General features: G+C 41.4%; 1 long non-coding RNA gene across 1 annotated transcript in view; it reads left to right on the top strand.

Annotated features, from left to right (window-relative positions):
- Nucleotides 1-8,016: 8,016 nt before the first annotated feature.
- Nucleotides 8,017-25,571, top strand: part of LOC144615922 (uncharacterized) — a 151,706-nt gene continuing 134,151 nt past the window's right edge. The window contains exon 1 of the long non-coding RNA XR_013554640.2: nucleotides 8,017-8,110. This is a non-coding gene — a long non-coding RNA (uncharacterized LOC144615922). The remainder of the gene's footprint in view (nucleotides 8,111-25,571) is intronic.

Here is a 25,571-nt window from a genome sequence, read left to right as displayed (position 1 = left end):
TGGGAAGAGCTAGGGCTATGAAGATCCACTCATTCCTTCATGAGAAAGAAAATTAAAAAACATATGGGCTATCAGATGTTGAGAACCTCTTTAAAGAAAGCATACTGAAGGAGAATAAAGGGTATTGGGGTAGGAGTAGGGATAGCAATTTAATAGGGAGTTCAGAGAAGGCCTTGTTCACCAGTGAATTGCTTGGGAGGGAGACTCTAGACAAAGGAAAGAGCCATGACAAAGGCTATGAGGTAAGAGCTTGCCTGGAATGTTGGAGAAAAGCAAGAAGGACCGGGGGGTGGGGATGAGAGGGGAAGAGAGAGTAGAGGTCCATAAACTCAGCTCTGTAAACACATCCAGAGTATGTAGCACTGTGTGGTCCTTTGTGAGGGCTTCGGCTCTCACTGCCTATCCCCTGAGGAGATAGTCACTACTATCACTAGTGGGGAAGTCGCATGAATAGAGGTGGACACCCACTCAGCATGCTGCATGTGGACCATCTCATTTGGAGGTGATGGCAAGACTGACAGGTAATAGCCAACTCTGCCTGAGGGAGTTGGGGAACAGCTGAGTCTGCAAGTGTGAGAGGTTTTCCAGAAAGAGGGACTAGCATGGGTCAGGGCTACTGTGTGTGTGACATCATGACATCTTCAGAGAAAGGAGAACAATTTGCTTTGGCTGCAGATGATAGTGCAAGAGCAGAGAGGCAGGAAGGAGCTGAGAGGAAACTGATGATGGGGGGGATACCAGCCCAGAAGGGCCTTATGTGATGCAATAATGTGGTTGGATAGTCATGGAAAGTCATGGCAGGTTTTCAAATAGGGACATGTGACTTTCACTGTGAAGATGAAAATAATTTTCACTCTAATGCCTCAGTTTCCATGTGATCTAATAATGAGAATTCTCAGGATTTAGAGAAAGTGAAGTGAAGTGGGCTTTGTTTACCTCACCAGTCTCTGAGGAGGAATAAATGAGATAACATATATGAAAAAGCACAGTCTTCAGAGTGTCCATTATTGCCTTTGACCCAAGAATGGGATGGATGGATTTGGCAAAAGGAGTGGGCAGCATACTCAAGTGGAAGGATGCATGGCTTCAGAGTTGGACCTCAGTTGGAATCTTAGCTTCACCATACACTGGCCATGTAACCTTGTACTAGGTGCTGGACCTCTCAGAGTCTCAATTTTCCCAACAGCAAAATTGGTTAATTTTTACTTCTCAGGATTGATGTGTAGACAAGGTATATGAAATGTGTAGCCCTGTGAATTATTCAGAGGAGAAGCCCAATAGCTGACAGCTGTTATTTTTTGAGAGTTATCATGGTGGACACATGATCAGATGGATACTTATGACAGTCCTACTGTGAGCAAGTTAGTATGCCTAGTGCTGTTAAGGCATTGCTGCCGATGCTGGTAGGATGCACCATTTGAATCTGAGCTGCTTTTTAATAGGGAGGATGGGTTTGTGCCAATCTTTTACCTTTCTTGGATAAGTTTGTGCTCATGGCATGCTGTACATCTGTGGTTAGGGGCATGATCAGGACACGTGAATAAGTGTGGCTAATGGGCCCCCAGGAGCATCGGGCTCATGGCCAACATGATATATACTCTATGGCTCTGTCCAACTAAGCTAACTGGCTGCAGCCTGGCTTACAGTCATTTATTCAGATAGGCCAAAGAGAAAAGGAGGCTGAAACATGGATTCATATAACTAGCTCATAATTTTATGCTACTAAGGGAGAAAAGGCTTATTTTATATGAATTTAGCAGAACACTTGTCTACATTGATTGAATTCTTCAAATAACTTCTCATCTCCATGCTCTGTTTTGTTTCAGAGCACACAGCTTCCCATTTAAAAGAGAGAAAAGAGAAAAAAAAATTACTGTCCAGCTGCAATTTCTCATTTGGCAGGCGCCCAGCCATTTTCTCAGGATTTGACAGAATGTGATCTCTCATTTAACTCACTTCCTAATACTGCCCCTGAGCAAGACTGAATTGAATCATACCCCGGTGCAATCATTATCTTGGCTGAAGATTCACACCTACAGTTCTTCCTACAGATTGTTCAGTGCAACCCACAGTGGACTCTGAGAAAAACAATCAGAAAACAATGCACTTGCCAAGCTGAAGCCAGGCTCACTGCTGTGTCCAATTGGGCTGCCTTGCTCCTGCCTTTTAACGATTTTAACAATTCTCCACAGTCATTAGTCATTCATTCATTCAATAAATAATTAAGCACCTAGCATGGAGCAAATGCAAATAGTATAATCTATGATCTCTTCCCTCAGGGAACTTACAATTTAGTGGAGAAGGAAGATGTACACAAATAACTAGCCTCTAGCATAGGAGCATATAAGTGGATGATGAATAGTAGGGTTTGAGAGCAGGGGAAGATAACTTTTGCCAGGAATGATTTCATGGAGTGAGTAGAAAAGTTTGGGTGATGAGTTGAAGGAACGGGGTACACAGAGATAGAAATGGGGGGGGGGTAGGTGAGTACCTCAAGTTGAATGGTGGGAGAAATAAGAATGGTGTGCTCTGTAATTACTTTTTGGATTGAATTGAAATAAATAGCCTTTGGAGTAATGCAATAGTAATCCAACAGCTTGAAATTTTTAAAGAGGCTGCATAGAGGGAGGCCAGTTAGGAAGCTGGTGCAATAATCCAGATGAGAGAGAAGGGGATAAGGTGATAGTGACAAAGATAGTGAGAAAGGGTGGGATTCTAGATATATTTTAGACTTTCTGATCTCAGTCTCCATATGTGCTTCCTCCTAGAGGACTCCTGTTCTTCAGTTTTGAAAAAAGATGCTTCTGAAGAAGTAGTTCTCAGTGTGTGATCAGAATGTTCCCCCTCACCTCAGCCATGGCACGATGCCTTTTGAAGTATGGCTCTGCTCCATTTGCAGGTGTGATACATAGGGTCATAGACCCACGGAACAAGAGAAGTGCGGCCTGCCCATCCTCTAGTCCAATCCCTCACCTTACAGATGTGAAAACCAAGGCTCGGGGAGAGGTGAACTGATTTGCCCACATCCTGAGAGGTAGTCAGGAATGGGACGAAAGTTGGGTGTCCTGACTCTGAGTCCATTGGTCTTCTTAGATCACCACTTGATCAGCCTAGATCAGCCAATGTGTGCTTTTCCCTTGGGGCAGAAACTGGCCTCCTTTCTTCTTGTGCAATTTGGTCTATGTTTCCCAGTTTTTCTTGCAGTTGGGTGTGGCCATGGATTGAGTTCTGACTAGTGGAATGTGGGTAGAAGTATGAATGCTTACTCTCAGGCCTGGCTCATTAAAAACCTCCCTGCACGAGCCTTGACTTTTTCCCTCACTTGCTAACAAGATATTGATACCCAGGGCAACTTCAAAAGCAATGTGTTGAAGATGGCATAGTCCTCATTACCCTGGAACCTTTAATGACATCATGGAACAGTTATTCCTCCCACTTTGATTATAAATTGTATTGTGGTAAGCCACTGAGATTTGTGGATTTTTTTTGTTAAGGTTACTAATATTGTCTTAACTAATTATATCTTATCACCTCAAATCTAGAGAGAGGGACTTCAGTAAGATTACCTGAAGTGATTCATATATGCTCCCTGCAGTTGGTTGGCACATGGACTTGGGTTTTTGATCCCCATCCTAAAAATCTAGAGGATAAGAATTTTTGGCAGCAGAACAGGGAAGGATGGGTTGAGATTGAACTGCACTCCCAGAATTTGTCACATCAAAAGGAATGTGGACCAGGTATTAGTCATGCAGTAGAGAAAAACTACCTGGAGTTATTTAAACTCTTGTTCAGGTATACTACCAGGCAAGAAGACATTGATGATGGAGAGAGTGTCTGGGTGTGTTGGAGGTGGGGGAGGGGCGGGAGGGGGACAGCCAGAAAGCCCGAGGTAGAGGGAGAAGAAGTGGCAGAAGAACTGGTGACACTGTCCCCATCTTTGAAGTTGCAAGTCAGGAAATCCCAGCTGGGGAACCTCCAAAGAACCCTGAAGTCACATAGAATCAGATTTAAACATTATCTCAGCAAGACCAAAACATCAATAAGAATGTACTAGTCAAGTAAGAACCTTCTGAATCCATTCCCATTCTCTCTCCTTGATGTTCCTATGCAGAGAAGGAAAGGGTGATGAAACCAACCATATGCCCTTTCTCTAAGGCAGGAGGCCTGCCTACCATAGGTTTCTAACAGGTGAAGAAATGGAAGGGAGTCTTAACTATGGATGAAGATAGTCATGGATTAATATATTAGAGTGTAAATTCCACTTTATCAATTAAGATTTTATTTTACCACTTCAAGTGATCAAGTTACATCTTGTTTTCTAAGAGTGATGAAAAAAATCAGAGGGCCCATCATTATGGGTTTTCAGTGTGGAAGGGGAAAAACTTCCTATGATAAACTTCTCAGGAGCAGTGGGAAATAAAGAGTAAAGGTGATTCATTTATCAGATGGTACTTATTCAAGGTGATATCAGTGGTTCCAAGCACCACGATATGCTTGGATGGGAACAAGGACTGGATGCTAAGGAAGCCCATTGGAGGGGTGGCAGAACCAGACCTACTGGAAAAGACATCAAAGGTGGGACCTAAGGGAGGGAGCAGTCTATGAGGTGGAGAAGGAGTATTTCAGGTAGATAGAGCAGTGAACAAGCTGCGAAAGAAAACAAAATACTTAAAACTGAAAAGTGACTGGAACACAAGAAATGTGGTGGTACAGAAGCCAGGTCAGGAATCCAGATGGTGGTAAATGTGTTGAGAAATTTGGATCAACCTGAAGGACTCTGGTAACCCCCCTGGGAGACTTTTAATTTTTTTATTATTTTATTAAAAATTTTTTTTAAATGTTTACTTATTTTTGATAGAGAGAGAGAGACAGAGTGTGAGGGAGAGGAGGGGCAGAGAGACAGGGAAACACACAATCTGAAGCAGGCTCCAGGCTCTGAGCTGTGAGCACAGAGCCCAATGCAGGACTTGAACTCATAAGATGTGAGATCATGACCTGAGCTGAAGTCAGACACTTAACTGACTGAGCCACCCGGGTGTCCCAGGAGATTTTTTAGACAGAGGAGTGACATGATCTGATATGTGTTTTGGAAAAATCACTCTGCCCTACATGATCCAGCTGTAGGATCTTGCCCTGATTTTCTAAGACTTAGTGTATGGAACTTTCCCCCTCAGTCTTTGAACTTTAGCAACATAGTTCTACTTTTGGGTTGGCAAACACACTAAGCTCTTTCCAACTTCAAGGCTTTTTCACATATCCTTCCCTCTTCCTGGTACACTTTTTCTCCATCTCATGGCATTTACACATTTTTTGGTTCTACTTTAAATACCATTTCCTTAGAAAGACTTTTTCTGTCCACTCCATCTATATTACTTTTCTATTGGTGCCATAACAAATCACCACAAAATTAGAAGTTTAAACAATGCAGATTTATTATCTTACAGTCCTCAAGGTCAGGGTTTGGCAGGGCTGAGTTTCTTCTGGAGAATGCATTTGTTTTCCTTCTTCAACTTCTATAGGCCACCTAAGTTTCCTTGGCTCATGACCCCTTCCTCCATCTTTAAGACAAGAAGCAGTGGGTCAAGTCCTTCTCATGCTGCCATTCTTTGGTTATCCTAATTCTCTCTTCCACCTTTAAAAACTCTTGTAATTATGTTAGGATAATCTCCACATTTTAAGGTCATCTGATTAGCAATATTAATTCCATCTGTAATCTTAATTCCCTTTAGAGATGTAACTTAACACATTCATAGGGTCCAGAGATTAAGATGTAGACATTTTGGGGGAACGATAATTTTGTCTACCACACTATTTAAAGTAGGTTCTCCTGATTTTCTTTTGCTTAGCTCTTGTTTGCTTTCATTCCACTAATCACAAATTTGGAGTTACTTATTTCTTTGCTTTTTTTCTTTTCCTTTCTCTCATCAGAAAGTATTCTCTATTAGGGCAGGAACTATCTGTGTTGTTTACCTTTGTGTGCCCAACAAATAGTACTTGCTCAGTAAACACTGATTGAAAGAATTGGCAAATGAATGAAAAGTTGTTGAAAGAATGGATCATGGAATTTAAGGTGAAAGGGATTAAAGTGAAACTTTAAAGAGGTGATAGACTCAACCATCAGAGGAGTAACTAAGGAAAGTAGATGGAAAGATGGGAGGCTGTGAACTGAGAGTAAGACCCTAGAGTATGATTCCACATGTGACAAACACTAGGGGCAATTTTAATATCTGAAAAAGTTATTCTTAACTATCTTTGGGGGAGGTTATGGGGTCCCTTGAAAATAACATAAAAAAGTATAGACCCTCTCTTAAGGAAAAAAATATAATAAACCACACACACACAATTTTGCATCCATTTCAGGAGGCCTGCAGTTGTCTAAATCTTCAGTGAATTAGGAGATGATTTGGAGGTCAGAAAATGGTGGTATAAAGAGGATAGAGAGATATGGAGGTTGATGGCATGAGCCTTAAAGGATATTATCTCCCAACCAACACTCCTTTATAACACTTAAACTGATGTCAAAATTACTACCAGCAAGAGGGTTGCAAGCAAAAGACATATGGGGCACTTGAACTTGGTTATTGGGTCAAGGTGGAGCAAAAGGGAATTCAACTTCTTCCTCCTCTTTACTTTAGGATGGTAACTATAACTCATGGTATTAAATGATAAGAGAGCTACTCAGATTACCAACACTGTTTTCTTGGGACTGCATGCTCTTTGAGGATGAAGCTCTGGGGGAGTGGGTAAGATAGCTGCTGTCATGGACTCATCCAAGGGAATGGTGAATGTCAATCTGCATCCAAGGTGGTTTCTTCTGATAACTCTTCTGACAAGCTCCTATCTCACAATTCTTACCACGAAACAGGAAATTAAATCTGTAGCTTTTAGGCGATTATGATGAAAGAATCTTTTGTTGTTTGTTAACTCAACAGGGATGGGAATGTTGAAAATGAAACACAGAGATAGATTTTACGGTTGTTGGATTACAGTACTGGTGGATTTATGTCTTTTCCAGGGCTCTGGCAAGTTAGAACATTGTTTGGGAAGGCATAGTATCTAGATAGCTAAGATGAGGATCCCCAAGAGGATATTGGGCATTTGGAGAACGAGGATCTCCACACTGCTCTAGAACATACACTGCCACCCGTTTCCTAGGGGAGAAAATTGGTAATTCCCATTCATTTTCTATGGCAGAGACCATTGGTTATCCTCTAATATCTTTTCTTCCTTTCTTCTAGAGAAATAGCACTCCTGATTTTTTGCAAATCCCATGGCTCTTCAGAATAAAGATTTCATTTTCTAGCTCCCTTGTAGCTCAGTGGGATCATGTGAGTAAAATCTAGCAAATATGACATGAGTAATTAGTGTAACTTCCAGGAGGGGATTTTCTCTTCTCCTTCTTTCTCTTGTTTACTGGTTAGAATTGAGATATATTGACTTGGCTTGGACCAGATCAATCTACTAGACCATCAGAGCCTATTAGACATGATAGAGGATGATGATATCCATCAGAGTAGCTATGGAATGCCTTAGTAACCTTGGGCCACCCACCTGGGCCTTTACCTGAGGAAAATGTACTCCTGTCTTGCTTAAGCCATTGTTATTCGAGGTTTTGTTACTCTTATCTGCCTAATTCTCATCCTTCATTATTGTTCACCCAGTGAGGGAGAAGGATTTAATGATTTTATATAGTGCTTTCTGAATTTTGGTCTCTATTTCTGGGAATCTGGCTTCCGCTGGTTTACAGGTCTTGGTAACCAAATACAAGATTCTTTCACCAGGGGCAGGAATGGGTTCACAGAATTGGAAGTTGAGACTGCCACCAGAGCATGTTAGGCTCCTCACACTATTTGGGGACAGGAAAAGGTGGTGATAGAATTGACTGGAGTGACTCACCTTGATTATCAAAGAGAAGTCAGGTGGCTACTGCATAAAGAAAATGATTTTACTCTAAGGAAGCCTTACTATGGCATGACAAGTGGTCTATGTTAATGTGTAATTGTTGTATTCCTCTACAGGAAAGACCATTGAAGGCTCAGATCCCCTAGAAGACTCACTCCTCCTGTGATAGCAGAACCTCAGCTGGTTCTGTCAGAGCTTCTTGTCAAAGGTCAGAGGAACATGATGTGGGTATTACAGGTGGCGGTGAGCCATAAACACCAGCTGTAGTTTTATGGCCAGCTGGAGGGATGCCTTTCCGTGCATCTCCTTACTTACTGTAAAATCTATTTAAAAAGTTTTTCTTTAATGTTCTATCTTCCTCTCAGGTTATTTGGGATTGTTTATCACTTAATCTCTTAGTGCAGACCACAGAGATATGGTCATGATGGATTTTTCCGGGAGTTCTGGACCTAGAGAATAGTGTGTGTGCATGTGTATGTGTGTATGTGTTTGTGTCCTGGGGAACTACCAAGCAGTGGACCAAGGTAGCAGTTTATTTTTACCTGCATATTATGCTTTCCTGACCTCCTTCTCGTCCCTCTTATGGTAATAACTGTTGTGTCCCTGACACTGTTCCAGGCTGGTCTTCCAAATAGTATCCTACACCCTCACTCCAGGAATAAATTGGGCCGATTGAATTCTGTCTCCTGGAGCTTCTAAATTTGAGCCAAGGTACAGGAGGATGGAAGGCTGTCAGAGTGCAATCACCTCATGCATGGTAATGCCCTTGAGTGAAGATCTGCAAATTCTGTGGTTGAGATTTCCAGCACTTCTTTGGTTTGTGTCTTCCCTAGGCCTGACAGTTCACTTCCTTCTGCAATTTTGTAAGTGATCTCAGGCTCCATTCAATTTTTTATATACATTAGCCAGAGTAATTTTGCTTGCAACCAAAGAGCATTAACACAGGATCCATAAATTCCAAAGTGAGCATGGGCTTCATACTTACCTGTGAAGTTACACTCATTTTACAGAAAAAAGAAGACATGTGAATATCTAACCCAATCCGGAAAATTGGGGGAGACTATGCTGGAACCAGATCATTTGACTCTTTGTTTAGTACTCTTTGAACTCGACTATATTATGCTTAATCTGCTTCCTCTAATAAAAACACAAACACTTTATCTTTTTCTTCAAAGCAAAGTGATTATAAACATGATAGTACAGGTTATGAAACAAGGGAAAATGTGAAACATTTTTGCCACATTGGGCTTGAAAACAAACAAACAAACAAACAAACAATTTTTTAGAAAGAAAAAAAAAAAGAAAACAAACCTTCAAGTGTTGATTAAAGACAGGACAAATTGTCCCCAAGGTTTACAATGTAAAACAAGACAAATCCTGAAAATTAAGTTGACAAGCCTATACAGCAGTGTAATTTTTTCTTAATTAAACTGACAAAGATCCCAGTTCCACATAAATCAAGGAAAAGCAACACACCCACAGTGCTCAAAGGAGGAACATTAAAGAGTTGTGGAAAGGAGAATGAAAGAAAAAATGTAATGAAATAATCCATGCTTTGCTGATTTGCTTTCCTTGGGGTAGGTGATTGGTTGGAGATGAGGAGGGGAAGTAAGAAGGAAGAGAGATAACAGGCTCTACAAGTTAATTTCTAGGGTTATCCTAGTGGAAATTATATCAGGCAGGAGTAATGGCAGCCTTCTTCTACCTTTTAAATAAAAGAAGGATGCAATTAAATATTAAAAGAAGTATTGATTCTTGATTTTTAGGAGATCCTCCTGATGGGCTCTCTTCCTGGCCCTGGTGATACATTGCACAGGATAGATGTGTCCCTTTAATTTTGTATAAAGTGATTTTTTTAAAAAAAATTCAAAGCAATTTTAAATTTCATTTTATTGTATATAAGAAATGGCTTGCTTTCTAGTAAATGGATACAAAATACATATACCTGCTGTACTCACAGATTGTCTTTGGCAATCAATAATGGCACTGTTTCCCAATGAGCTAGTTATGGAATCCCAATCCTTCTCAACACAGCTTCTAGGTTGTCATATCAGCCAAGAGGAGTGGGTCTAGAAGTAAAATCTGTTTGCTATCTCTGGCAAACTGGTTAGGAGGTAGGCTTTGGGGGTGGATGAGGATTTAGCGCATCCTTGTCTGCTGTGGAGCCTTGGGCAAATAATTGCTCTGAGCCTCATTAGTAAAAACAGGGCATATGTTGTCTTCAAGTTTGGAGAAATCTATGTGTAGCTGGATCACATTGTGAGGTATTAATTTATGTCTTTTCCTGTATAGATTTCTACCTTCTGTCTCTAACCCATTGAAGCACAGTGCAGTGTCCTAGAGGAGCTAGGTGGTGAGAAGGGAAGGAGAAGTAGCCTGCAGGGACTCTCCAAATTTTGTTTTTAAAAACCGAAGCCCATCAGAGAACATAGAGGTTAGAGAGAAGGTAGAAGAGAGAAGAGGAATGGTGGAAAAAACAAAGAGGTTGGAGAAAGCAAGAGGAAGGGAGGCTTTCCTCTGACTAAAAGGAGATTTTCCAAATTTATTGAGAGGTTTTGTAGAGACCCACATTCTACTTCCTGACAAAGCCCTTGAGAATAATGGCTACAGGTATGGGAGGCTGTAGTTGGGTTCCCCTGTTTTGGCGGAGGGGTCCAGGCCTATCCATGGTGCCTCTGAAGATGGAGTGAAGCACTGATGGTTCTGTAAGGCTACATTAACTAGGACAGTGGATGTTCTTGAGGGAGCCTGTGTGTACAGGTACCTAGGCCAGAAGGCCCTAATACCTTGGCACCTAGTACTGTGGTCTCTTGGGTTGGCAAAGCCCAAAAGACAACTGAGGTGAAGTTTCCTGCCATCCTGCCATCCAAAATAAAAGTTTAAATTAGTTCATAGAAAATAAAAAGGTATAGTATATCTTGCACCCTTGACCTGAACTGAGACTCATACTAATACCTCTGTAAAGAACTTAGCAGTGAAAACTTAAGCCACAGTTACTGTTCTTAGGAAAGACGTTTTAAATAAATCCCTTTTTTTTCTTAAGTAGGTTCCATGTGTGGCATGGAGCCCAACTCAAGGTTTGAATTCACTCCCATGAGATCAAGACCTGAGCTGAGATCAAGAGTCAGAGGCTTAACCGACTGAGCCACCCAGGTACCCCAAGAAGTCCTTTTTGAAAAATGAGGAATTATTTTACAGTGTGTATAATTATCCCAGTAAACCTACATATTTATCTTCACTTGGATTATTCTCCTCTTGTCCCCACCCCTAGTTCAGACCATGCACTCCCTTCCCTGCTATATTCTCTGCCCCAGGAACCTGACCTTTTTGGGCTGCCTGATCCAGGCTTTCTTCCTGGTTGGCTTTGGTTGGGTTTGACCAGAGGGAGGCACCAGCTGGCAGTATGAGAGAGGGAAAAGTTGGGCTTTCTTACCAGCTCCCTCTCTGCTGGGTACCAAAGGTCTGGGCATGGCTGTGTCCCTGGTGACCACAGCTGTTGCTGGTGGCTATCCTTCCATCAGGCTACAGTAAGTCTTACCTCTCCCTTTGTCCCTTCAGGATTTGGGGTAGGAATGGCTTCCTCCTGTTATTCATTCCTGGGAGCTTGACATCCCTTTGGTTCTCTAACTCTGCTCATTCCTCTGAGGGTAGTCCTTTCATTAAGTTCTCCTCATTTTAAACATCTGGGTAGAATTGTTTCATGCTAGGACCTTGACTAATAGCAGAAGCAAGATTATTTTTTTGGATTGTTTTCCCAACAGTAGGAATGGTTACAGTGATCTGGTCACTTTACCTAGCTTGGATTCTGTTAGGACCTAGGACCCACCCCTCCAATCAGTTAGCATGAAGGCTGATTGGGACTATGGGTCAGTCAGTGGCTGGCACTGTGGGGTAGTATTCAGTTAAAGATTAGGTGTTGGTATCTCTGTGACCTAGGTTCAAGTTTCATTTCTACCTATGATTTACTTCCATCTGGGTAATATAAATTATCTCTCTGGGTATTCATTTCTTTTTTTTTAATGTATGCGTGATGTGAGTATTCACCCGATAGGGTTGTGTTGAGAATAAATGAGATGATGAAAAGTGCTTAGCACACGCATATTATTGAAGTATGGGAACGTGGTAAAAAAAGTGTTGCTCTTTGCCATGAGCAATTAGTTTCTATAAGATCAAGCCATTGTTTTAGCTGCCTTAGCATTCTGCTTTAAGCTAAAAAGGTTGCAGGCTTTCCCTCCCTGGGAACCCCTACTATTGGGTGAAACTGACAGTTCAAAGCCCTTGTCTTATCTACCCAGGATAGAAACTTCCAGAAACAGAGAATGACTTCTAGGTGCTTACTTCCTGGGTGTGATTTCTGAGGCAAAATAGAGAGAACTTCAGTTATGATGACTTCATCAACCTTGACATGTCAAAAACCCTTTTATAGATTGCATTGTGAGACCTCGGGACTAAAATGACCAATGGTTTGGGAAATAACCCAGCTGCTAATTCCCACTATTGTGCAAATGATCTGCAACCTAGCTTTTCCTGAGCTGAAGGGAGGGGCTATGATGGGAGCCTTGAGGAGAGGGTTGAGTGTTCAGAGGGATGGGGGATCACAGAGGTGATGGGCAGCTTCTCTAGGCATTTCTATGGAAGTAAAATCTTTGAGGAAAGCTTATTTTAGGCTCATTTAGGAAGACAGTGTAACTTTCTGGCAAAGTCTTTACTGTACAGGAATAGGAATCCAGGGAATGGTGGTTAACGTTGGCTGTGCATTGGAATCATCTTGGGAGCTATTAAAAAAATTCTTATGCCTGGGTCTCCCCTCTGAAGATTTTGTTTTAATTCATTTGGAGTAGGGTCTGGGTGACTGGATTTTTCAGAACTTTCCAAGTCATTCCAATTGCAGTCAGAATGAAGAAACACTGGTTGGGACAAACTTTCTGAGTTTGGGAGTGAAGATGTTAGGCGTAAGCATTTCAGGACTCCTCAATGGGGAGAGACCAACATTAGATACCTGCAATGTATCACATATTATACATAGTTTTGTCCTTTAATTCCCTTAACAATCTCATGGCATTGACATTCCCACAATCAAGATGAGGAAACAGGCTCAGAGGTCAATACCCCCAGGGTCACACTCCGAAATAAATGGTATCTGGTATCTGGTAAATGACAGAGCTGGGATCAGAACCTATATTTTTCTGACTCCATGGCTACATACTTCCTCCTCTGGATATCTAAAGTTCATTTAGTTAATTCATTCTTTGTAGGCAAGTTAGGTGTCTCAGCATTTGCTTTTTCCTATTTTTAAAAAAAATTTTGGTAAACCAGAAGGCCAGAAAAAAATTAATTGTTTACTCAAGATTCTCCTGTGATAGGCTCATAATTTTGACATAATCTGACTTCATTTAAAATAAGCCATGATGTTTTTTTTCTTCCAGTTGAGATTTGATCAAAGGCCTTTCCTTTGATCACATGGCACTTACACACCGTGTAGTGTGTATGCTTGAAAATGAAGCACTGAAAAACATGTTGTGAGATGCCCTCCTTCATTCTGACGTAGGCAGGAAGTCCCAAAGGGACTCAGGAAGGTTTTGATTTCAGAAACTGTTCCCTTCTCACATGCTTGTGTGTGTGTGTGTGTGTGTGTGTGTGTGTGTGTGCATGCTCGTGTGCACAGATGCCTGTGTATGAACTGGTGTCCTTTGTGAAGGGGAGTGGGGGAAGTCTTTGTGGTGCTTCAGATGACGAGTAGCAGAGGGCAGAAATGAGGCAACCTCCAAACCCATACATCCCATCATACTACCAAGAACAACTCAGTTCACTTGAAATATTCTATAAATAGATGTCTGGCTAATAGCATTTTTTTTTTTTTTTAGGAAACAGAGAATTAAAGATTGGAACACATGGGTTAGAATTCTTGCTCTGATACAATGGCATGACCATAAACCCACCTTTCATTGTCCAAGTCTCAGCTATCTAATATGTATAACAGTGATTTAAAAACAAAGAACAGGGGTGCCTCGGTGGCTCAGTCAGTTAAGCGTCCAACTCTTGATTTCAGCTCAGGTCACAGTCTCATGGTTTGTGGGTTTGAGTCCTGCACTGGGCTCTGCACTGAACATGGAACCTACTTGGATTCTCTTTCCCCTCTCTCTGTCTCTGCCACTTCCCTGATCATGCTCTCTCTCTCCCTCTCAAAATAAATAAACTTAAAAAAAAAAAGAACAGCAGCAAAACCTGGTCTCACAGAATTGCAGACAAATATAGCTAGCATTGTACCTGGCATATAATAGAAACTCAATATATGTTAGGCAATCTTAAAAATCTTGATTACTGGAAATCTTAAAGCCTCGGTTTTGTTGACTGAGAATATGGCAAGGTGTGGGGGCCCATAATTCTGAGTGACACTGCTCTGTGGACTGTTTGGGGGAAATGCTTTCAGGGGAGGAAGAGTAGGATTCTGGGCAACTGAACATTGCCCTCTGAACATTACTTTTACCCTTCACTAGCCAGCACACCACTGGTGTATCCTTGGCCTTCCTGTGCCTCCATTTCTTGAGATGAAATGGGTTAGAGTGAGCTCTCTAGCCAACATACCAGGCTTTTGTGAGGATCGGATGAGATGCTGCTTGTGCAGTACTTGCTAAACTATAAAGTGACATCGAAATGTGGACAGTCCTGCATATAAGTGGAAAGTGTTCTGAGGGCTGGGAAGAGTTGAATTGGGTAGGAACTGAAGCAGCACAAGGGGCTATCTCCTTCCCTGAATTCCTTTAGCCCCTGCCTCCCCTGCTCCCTGGCTGGCCAGTGCCCTCTTGCTGGCTTTGTTCAGGTCCCCATCTTATAGTCTCCCCACCTACCTGCCCAATGGACTTTAATCTTCTAGAGGGCAGTGACTACCTTATATTGTTAAGTAATATTTCTTCTGATTGGGGCTCTGAAATATGTTTGCACTTCAAGTTTTCTGTTTCTGTCCCATTCCTGGGAGGAAGTAAGTCTTGTTTTAGGAACTTATTAATTCTAGTCAAGGTCGGATGCTTTGCAAGTACTAAGGGAAAAACTCATACCTTTGAGGGGTCTTTCCTGTCACCCTCCAGTGTCTTCTTGGGCCTCTGGGACAAGCAAAACTAGCCAGGGATGATGGGGAGGAGGATCCTCGTCTGCTTGGTGGGTCTTTCCAAGCACAGAGGCTGCCTTGGCTGGTGGTCTTTGCATTGGCACTCTCACCTCTAGGTTACATCTTGATTTGAACTGATTTTTGGCTTTGTAGCTGGAGTAACACCTCCTTTCCCCACTCCCCCACCCCAGCTCCCTCTTTGGATTTATCAACCCCAAGATGATCTCTGGTGCTTAACGTGAATGAGTGAGCAAATGAAAGAATGAATGAATGGATGATTGAATGAATGAATGAATGAATGAAATCCTAACCCTCCTTGCTGGGGGCTTTCAGGGAACTGGGCTCCTGTGAGTCACTGCCCTGTTGTGCAGGGCTCTTCATCACAAGCATACAGGTTCTCAGCAGGAGCTCAGCATCCCCCTCCCCACCCCACCTGCCAGGAGCTTTCTCCATTGTAACTCCTTGTTACCTGCTCCTGTCTGCTCCTGTTAACAGCCTGTGTCACTGCTGCCACAGTCGGTCACTGTGACCAGCTTGTCAAGTCCTGCCAGGTTGAGGCCCTCAGTCTCATTGAGAGATGTTAAACTGACTGTCCAGTGGGCCTTCACTAGGGCAGGGGAGTGCTTTGATTTAAAATGACAATTTGGGACCAAAATAGGAAGTGAAAGCAAGCCTGGCAATCAAGCTGGGATTTTTGAGCAGTATGGGTGGGAAATCTTCTCAGCTCTAGGCAAAACTCTGTTCCTAGCCTTAATTAGCTTGTGTGACCTTGGGCAAATTGCTGATCATCTCTGGGTCTCCTCAGTTTCCCATCTGCAAATTTAGGGGAATGAAATGCATGATTTCTAAGGTGTCTCCTAGTATTTACTCTCTATACTGCTCTGCTGCTGTACCTCTCAGGCAGATGTTGCCTTGCTGGTGGCTCTCCACCAACTGCTGTGTCTGGGGCCCAGGAGGCTGTGGTGGGGAAAACGCTTGCAGTGCCTGTGGGAAGCCATTCCCAGCCTGAGTACAGTCTCTGTCCACCGATGGCCGTGGAATCTATTTGCTGCGTGGTCCTCACCTCTCAGCATTAGCTCCCTTCTCCAAGGGCTGAATGGGCTCGGAAGGGCATCATTTCAGGGGCAGGGGCTGAACTGAGCTGGAGGGTGACTGGGTTTATAGAACAGAGATGCGATTGGAGGAGAGCTAGGGCTTCCCTCGCCTGTGCAGGACCTCACTTCCTTCATTCTTCCATGTGTTTCCTACAACACAGGCTGGGCCAGTGGAGACCCAATTCCAGGCCTCACAGATTTTTCTTCTCCCCAGATACTCTGGCAAAAGACCAGGCTACAACCCCAGCATATTTTGAATTGAGATAGCATTTGGCAACAAATCTTTTATAAATGATGGCATTGACATTATATCTCTGTTAGAGTAATTTACTCCCCACAGTAATTTGACTTAGTTTGTTCTACACAGAGAGTTATTTTCATCATCCTTTCAGTTGTTATTGATGAGAGCTCTTGGAAAAAGATTAGAAGATTAGTTTAAAATTATCCCCAGCAAATTTAAAACAATAACAGGGACATGAATACAGACTAAAACAAATTAAGGGCTGTCATAGCTGTATTAAAAGACTATTGTTTGATGAATTGGGGACATAATGGTAGCACTAATGGCAAGGCTTGAATACACCCTCTTTCACTCCACTTGCCCCAGAAGTTGACTCTCCCTCTTCCCTTGCTTCTGCCCCTTAGTGGTGCTTGTCTTTGTGTTTGCGCCTCTGCTCATGTGCTTTCCTTTTTCTGCCATGCTTGGCCCATCCATAGCTCTCCAGTCCAAAGAGTTCTTTTCATTCCCACCTTTCTCTAGAAGTTTTCTTTAGAACTGATGTCTCCCTTCAACTGACAGGCTGGTATTATCTGTAAAAGTGCCAATTATTTTAGGAAGGATTTCTATCAGTTTCCCAAGATACTGATAGTTATTCTGAGAAAGAAAAGGGGATGGGGAGTATGAACAATTTTTTTTTTGGTGGGGGGGAATGTTAGTTAAAGGTAAAAGACTTTTTTTGTTTTGTTTTATTTTGTTTTTTTGGAAGGATTTAATATACTGTTGAACTTTGTGAATCTGTCAATAGGAAGACATAGTGTACAGCTTTTTCCAAAGTTCCTTTCCAAATTACCTCTCGTAATGGGGGTATTTAATGTAAGGTTATAGAGAAGGACAATAAGAATATAAAAACTAGGGCAGTCACCTTGCTAGGTCTTATGAAGATTGAGATGTGTTCAAGAGCTGGAAGGCTCTAGTGAGGCTCCAAGTTGCTCATATCTAGAGTCATATACTCTGGTGTCATCTTGTAAACAGGACCCACATACTTGCTGGAGTATATGTGTGTGCTACCACCATGACCAGTTTTCTATGTATTTCCAAGTTGAATTGATGAGAAATTTCATCGTGTGAATCAGCTAATCACTACTGTCTCTGGTTGGGCAGAGTCTTGTGTCAGCCCATGCTAAAGGCCACTAAAAAGAATGCTAATGTGCTGCCCTTTGGTCTCTAACACAATCAGTGGTTGCCTTTGTGCAAAGTCAGCCTTAGCACCACTTGCCTAGAGCAGGGGCTCAGGCAGCTTTAGCTGGAGGGGAAGCTAGGAGAGGTGGTCTCATGAGTGACATATCCAGGATAGTTCACCTCCTGAGGCCATGCATACTCCTCTGCTTTCCTGTGTATTCATTTCCAAGGCTACTACACCTAATGCGATCTAACTATGAAGCTTATAACTGCAAATCGCACTCACCTGAACATGGGAAACAGAGTGAGTCATGGTAAGTAGCACACAGAGGGGCTCTGCTATGGAGCCCCATGTGATCATCAGGTCCACAGTCTTTTGGTGGTTTGCTGAAGGTAAAGGATCTCAATATGGGATGAGTGTGCAGTATGGTCTCAGTGTAGAAATACATCTCTTGTCTCCTACATAGTGAGTGCATTGATACCTGGCATATGGATTAGTGGCTATTTAGGTGGTTCCTGCAAATGTGCAGCAAATTGTTTTGGTCAAACACAACCTTTCTCAGCCAAAGCAAGAAATCACTGTAGTTTTGAGGCAAAGAAAGGTGAATTTTAATGCAGATTCTCTGGTAGAATAGTGCTTCACTTTGGAACATGCGGTTAGGAATTCAGATGGGTCAATGCATGTTTGCTTCTTCACTTCCACGTAGTCTTGGCTGACTTTCTAGAAAGACATGCTGCCATAGACAGCCCAGCTGCACACTATTGGCTCTCTTTTTAAACAAAATCAACCAACCCAGCATTCAAGCTTTGCAATAGCAAATTTTCTGTTAGTTGTGATTTTAGAGAAGTTGGAGAATGTGATCATATATGTAGGTTTGAATTCATGGAAGAATTTCAAGCTTTGTTTTAGGCAAAACCACCTTATGTGTCATAAACAGCCCATCCTGGCCTCTTAGCATGATAGGATGTTCTGTGGGGTTGACAGGTAGATTGGTATCAAGTGCCAGCAAACACAGGGTGGTACCAGGAATATTGACCGAGTCAGCAAGAGTCAGCGGTGCAGGCTAGGAGGTCCAAGGCCTTTAGACCATCACCTATCCAGCTTGGCTGCTGTCAGTGTCCAAACAGCCTGATTTACAGGCCCAAGGGTGGCATCAGTACTTCTGGGAAGCAGTGATTCTGGTTGGTTCTCTCGGTTAAGTATGTGCCTTGTAGAGCCGTATAACATTGTTGAAGGTGAACACATTTGAGAATCAGACCTTGGATTGAATTTTGATTTTGCCACTTACTACATGTTTGATGTTAGGCTTATTTTCCTTAAATCTCTGTGAGGCTCAATATTCTTATCTGTGAATCAATATAATAACACCTACTTCCCAGAGTTTTTTGCATGTATTACAAGAGATGATATATGAAAAGGTTTAGAAAAATACGACACCTTATTAGCTCTCAATAAACTGGCTCTTTTTAAAAATCAGAGTAGAAGTGAATTTGCCTCTTTTATTGAACAAAACCAGGGACACCTGGGTGGCTCAGTCAGTTAAGTGTCCAACTCTTGATTTCAGCTCAGGTCATGATTACATGGTTCATGAGATCGAGCCCCTCATGAGGTTCTGCACTGACAGTGTGAAGCCTGCCTGGGATTCTTTCTTTCCCCCTCTCTCTGCCCCTCCCCCCACTCTCTCTTTCTCTCTCAAATAAATACATTATTTATATATAAACAAACAAATAAACAAAAACTAGTAGACTTACCATGACACACACTTCTCCTCCAACCTGCTGCTTCATTCCTTGTTCCTTTTTATTAAGCAGAAAAAAAAAATTTTTTTTTGGAAGCCTGAATCCTGCCTGGTGTATTTCACATTTCCTTTTGGGTTCTTGTAATTCAGTTATTGCTGGCAGCACCTTGCTAGCCTCAGGAGTGTATCTTCCTCTCCTCCATCCCTGACTTAAATTACCTACCCAAGAATGGATACACTCATAATTCAGGTTTGAAGTTTGACTTATACATGGCCTGAAAGGACATATTTCCCAAGAGAATAACAATCCTGTATCTTGATTCTCTTAGAACAGCTGAAGCAGATGGCATTTTTAAGCACTACTAAATATTAGGAGACAACACATAGGAATAGTTGACGTACTTCAGATTTATGATCCTGCCCTAAATAGTTTGTACTCAAGATTTTCAGGTCCATCTTGTGATCCTTCCTGATAATTTTAATGTACATTTGAGCTGTGTGTGTGTGTGTGTGTGTGTGTGTGTGTGTAGGGGGCACAGGTACAGGGTCTAGGGAATAATAAGGAGGGAGAGGATTGGCACAATCTTGCAGGCATGAGTTCCCCATGCCCAGATCCTTGTTTCTCTTCACTTGGAAATACCAATTCATTACCTTCCTCCACAGCCACCTTATCACCTTTTTGCCATTTTCCTGAGGGTTCAGTCTTCCAGTTTAAGAGCCAGTTCATCACATCCCCAACTAATTAAAGCCAACAGTGACTTAGCCTATAGGTGAACTCCCACCTCTTTCACATAGGAAGAAGCCTTTATAAGATCTGTCCAGATATTGGTCATGGCATCCTCATAATGACAATACCCACACACAGCAACTGATGTCTCTCCCATGATCTCCCATCAGCTGACAAAGGGTGATACGGGGGAAACAAAATGTGGAGTCCAGTCAGAGGACAGGCTGGCAGAGGTTATGGTAGAAGGTCAAGAGCTTTCCTGTGGGAAAGTTGAGGTCTAAGGACAGCCTGGACTGGTGGCTTGACAGACACCCTAACAGAGCAGGTTGGGACATTTGTAGTCTGATGTGCATGGAGGTATGTAGGGGCTAAAAATTGTCACCCCCAAGTTAGAGGCCAGCTGCAGGGGAGCCAGACCATGCCTGGGCTCCACTTGATGATGGGGAAAGGGCTTCTATAGGATCAACAAGACTGGCTCTTAGAGGCACAGGCCTTGGCAGGGCTGACCTTGAACCTTGACCTTTTCTGTCTTTTCCCAGCTCTTCCTTAGATCCAGGAGAATCCCCCAGATGCCTGTTAAAATTTTGTTTTCTGGGACTCAACCCTAGTTATTCTGATTCAATAGACTGGGCTGGAGCCCAATTACCTGCAATTTTAATAGCCACACTGACTGATTATGAAGCAGGGGTCTATGGACCCCACTTGACAAATGTTACCTTCGATTCCTATATAAAACCGAGAACTTGATATTATTTATCCTTTATCTGGAGTGGTATTAAAACAATATGTTCTGAAGAAAGTCCTCATGTAATTAAGAACTGTTGGTTAAGCTTGAACTTGTTGCTGATTTTCTGATTATATCATGGGCATTAGCCAGGAGACAAAACTTATGTAAGGAAAAACTGTGATTTAACTTCACCAGATGCATGTATGTAGAGGTGTATAGTCCACAGCTCTATGGTTATCTGTGTGCACACACAGAGTTTGTTTATCTTTATTCTAAGTAACGGGCTTGCCATTTAGGAATTAAAACCCATTCCTGTAATTTGATACTGGCTACAGCTGTTCCTGACTTTGGACAACCAGAAACGCTAATGTTCCTTTGTGATGAGACTGTTGCACTAGGATGTTTCCTCCCACCAAACCCTAAAAGTGTTTGCAATGTTTCTATCTAATGAGGATGTGAATGGCAAATGGTTCCAAGGTATTCAGATAATGTCTCCACGGGGACTCAAAGTTTAACCATTTCTTCTCTATGCATGAAGCAGAAAAGTTTAAAGGAGGCTCAGCTACTCTCTCCAAGTACATGGTGAGCAGCATCTGGTTTCCTTCCTTGTTGACACCTGCTGAAGATAGTTCAGGAAGGTCAGGGCTGTTCTGATGGAAGGTTACATTGTTGCAGCAGCTAGAGATGGTGGTGCTGCTGGCTGGTGGTGCTGATCCTGTGTTAGCCTCAGGCTTTAATTCAGTACTAATAGTTTTAAGTTCTGTCATTAGGTTTAGAGATAATTTGTTGTGTAATTGGAGAAGGCCAACACCACTTACTTATTCAATGGGTCCTGATGTCTGGGATCTTATTCCCATCTGTAACTAGCCTGCTGAGTGACTCTGGACAAACACTGAATATCTTGGTCCTTCGTTTTCTCATCTGTGAACTTGTCTTACCTTCAAAGCCTTCGAGAGGGTCAAATCAAAATGGGTGGGGGACTTTGGTGGGAAACATACACTTGATCCAAATCCAAACAGTACTATTATTTTAAGCTGTGATTTTAATACAATGTTATAGTTGAAAAGGGTGTCACATTCTTTATTTTTTAAATTTTTAAAATTTTTTTTTATGTTTTTAATATAATTTATTGTCAGATTGGCTTACATACAACCCCCAGTGCTCCTCCCAGCAAGTGCCTTCCTCAATGCCCATCACCCGTTTTCCCTCTGTCCCCGCCCACCCTCAAGTTTGTTCTTTGCATTTAAAAGTCTCTTGTGGTTTGCCTCCCTTCCTCTCTGTTTGTAACTACTTTTCCCCCTCCCTTCCCTCATGGTCTTCTGTTAAGTTTCTCAAGATCCACGTATGAGTGAAAACATATGATATCTGTCTTTCTGAGACTGACTTATTTCACTCAGCATAATACCTTCCAGTTCCATCCATGTTGCTGCAAATGGCATGATTTCATTCTTTCTTATTGCCAAATAGTATTACATTGTATATATAAACCATTCATCAGTTGATGGACATTTAGGTTCTTTCCATAATTTGGCTATTGTTGAAAGTGCTGTGATAAACACTGGGGTACAAGTGCCCTCATGCATCAGCACTCCTGTATCCCTTGGGTAAATTCCTAGTAGTGCTATTGCTGGGTTGTAGGGTAGTTCTATTTTTAAATTTTTGAGGAACCCCACACTGTTTTCCAGAGCAGCTACACCAGTTTGCATCCCACCAACAGTGCAAGAGGATTCCCGTTTCTCCACATCCTCATGAGTGTCTGTAGTTTCCTGATTTGTTCATTTTAGCCACTCTGGCAGACATGAGGTGGTATCTCAGTGGTATTTTGATTTGTATTTCCCTGATGAGGATTGACATCGAGTATCTTTTCATGTGTCTGTTGGCCATCTGGATGTCTTCTTTGGATAAGTGTCTATTCATGTCTTCTGCCCATTTCTTCACTGGATTATTTGTTTTTTGGGTGTTGAGTTTCGTAAGTTCTTCATAGATTTTGGATACTAACCCTTTATCTGATATGTCATTTGCAAATATCTTTTCCCATTCCGCTGGTTGTCTTTTAGTTCTGTTGATGGTTTCCTTTGCAGTGCAGAAGCTTTTAATCTTGATGAGGTCCCATAGTTCATTTTTGCTTTTAGTTCCTTTGCCTTTGTAGATGTGTCGAGTAAGAAATTGCTGTGGCTGAGGTCAAAGAAGTTGTTTCCTGCTTTCTTCTCAGGATTTTGATGGTTTCCTGTCTCACATTTAGGTCTTTCATCCATTTTGAGTTTATTTTTGTGTATGGTATAAGAAAGTGGTCTAGTTTCATTCTTCTGCACATTGCTGTCCAGTTCTCCTGGCACCATTTGCTAAAGAGACTGTCTTTTTTCCATTGGATGTTCTTTCCTGCTTTGTCAAAGATTAGTTGGCCGTGCATTTGTGGGTCCAATTCTGGGTTCTCTATTCTATTCCATTGGTCTATGTGTCTGTTTTTGTGCCAGTACCATACTGTCTTGATGATTACAGCTTTGTACTATAGCTTGAAGTCTGGGATTGTGATGCCTCCTGCTTTGGTTTTCTTCTTCAATATTACTTTGGCTATTGGGGGCCTTTAGTGGTTTCATACAAGTTTTAGGATTGTTTGTTCTAGTTTTGAGAAGAATGCTGGTGCAATTTTGATTGGGATTGCATTGAATGTGTAGATTGCTTTGGGTAGTATTGACATTTTAACAATATTTATTCTTCCAATCCAGGAGCATGGAATGTTTTTCCATTTCTTTGTGTCTTCTTCAATTTCCTCCATAAACTTTCTATAATTTTCAGCATACAGATGTTTTGAATCTTTGGTTAGGTTTATTCCTAGGTATTTTATGGTTCTTGGTGCAATTGTAAATGGGATAAGTTTCTTTAATTCTCTTTCTGTTGCATAAAAATGCATTTGATTTCTGTAAATTGATATTGTACCCTGAACTTTGCTGAATTCATGTATCAGTTCTAGCAGTCTTTTGGGTTTTTCCATGTGTAATATCATGTCATCTGCAAAAAGTGAAAATTTGACTTCTTCTTTGCCAATTTTGATGCCTTTGATTTCATTTTGTTGTCTGGTTGCTGATGCGAGGATTTCCAACACTATGTTAGACAACAATGATAAGAGTGGACATCCCTGTTGTGTTCCTGATCTCAGGGGCAAGTCTCTGTTTTTCCCCATTGAGGATGATAATAGCTGTGGGCTTTTCATTTATGGCTTTTATGAACTTTAAGTATGTTCCTTCTATCCCTACTTTCTTGAGGGTTTTTATGAAGAAAGGATGCTGTATTTTGTCAAATGCTTTTTCTGCATCTATTGACAGGATCATATGGTTCTTATCCTTTCTTTTATTAATGTGATGTATCATATTGATTGATTTGCGAATATTGAACCAGCCCTGCAGTGCAGGGCTGATCATGGTGAATAATTCTTTTTATATGCTGTTGAATTCAATTTGCTAGTGTCTTGTTGAGAATTTTTGCATCCATGTTAATCAGGGCTATTAGCCTGTAATTCTCCTTTTTTTTTTTTTTTTTTTTTGTGGAGTCTCTGTCTGGTTTGGGAATCAAGGTAATGCTGGCTTCATAGAATGAGTCCAGAAGTTTTCTTTCCCTTTCTATTTTTTGGAATAGCTTGAGAAGGATAGGTATTAACTCTGCTTTAAATGTCTGGTAGAATTCTCCAGGGGAGCCATCTGGTCCAGGACTCTTATTTCTTGGGAGATTTTTTGATAACTAATTCAATTTCTTCACTAGTTATGGGTCTGTTCAAATATTCTATTTCTTCCCATTTGAGTTTTGGTAGTATGTGGGTGTCTAGGAATTTGTCCATTTCTTCCAGGTTGTCCAGTTTGTTGGCATATAATTTTTCATAGTATTCTCTGATAATTGCTTGTATATCTGAGGTATTGTTTGTGATTAATCCATTTTCATTTGTAATTTTACCTATTTGGGTCCTCTCTCTTTTCTTCTTGAATAGTCTGGCTAGGGGTTTATCAATTTTGTTTATTTTTTCAAAAAATCAACTCTTCATTTCACTGATCTGTTATACTGTATTTTTGGATTCTATATTGTTTACTTCTGTTCTGATCTTTATTATTTCTCTTCTTCTGCTGGGTTTGGGGTTTCTTTGTTTGTTCTGCTTCTAGTTCCTTTAGATGTGCTGTTAGATTTTGTATTTGGGATTTTTCTTGTTTCTTGAGATAGGCCTGGATTGCAATGTATTTTCCTCTCAGGACTGCCTTTGCTGCATCCCAAAGGGTTTGGATTATTGTTTTTTCCTTTTCATTTGTTTCAATGTACTTTTAAATTTCTTCTTTAATTGCCTGGTTGACCCATTCATTCTTTAGTAGGATTTTCTTTAACCTCCATGCATTTAGAGGTTTTCCAAACTTTTTCCTGTGATTGATTTCAATTTTCATGTCATTGTGATCTGAAAGTGTGCATGGTATGATCTCAGTTGTTTCATTTTTATTGAGAGCTGTTTTGTGACCCAGTATGTGATCTATCTTGGAGAATGTCCCATGTGCACTCAAGAAGAATGTGTATTCTGCTGCTTTAGGATGAAAAGTTCTAAATATATCTGTCTAGTCCATCTGGTCCAGTGTATCATTCAGGGCCATTGTTTCTTTATTGATTTTCTGTCTAGATAATCTGTCCTTTGCTATAAGTGGAGTATTAAAGTGCCCTGTAATTATCACATTCTTGCCAATAAGATTGCTTATGCTTGTGATTGTTTAATATATTTGGGTGTTCCAAATTCAATGCATAGACATTTATAGTTGTTAGCTCTTCCTGATGGATAGACCCTGTAATTACAATATAATGCCCTTCTTCATCTCTTGTTACAGCCTTTAGTTTAAAATCTAATTTGTCTGA

Source organism: Panthera onca, chromosome A3, assembly GCF_046562875.1.
Source record: "Panthera onca isolate mPanOnc1 chromosome A3, mPanOnc1 haplotype 2, whole genome shotgun sequence".
NCBI lineage: Eukaryota > Metazoa > Chordata > Mammalia > Carnivora > Felidae > Panthera > Panthera onca.
Note: the sequence above shows the minus strand (reverse complement) of the source record. Positions and strands in the feature narration are given on the sequence as shown.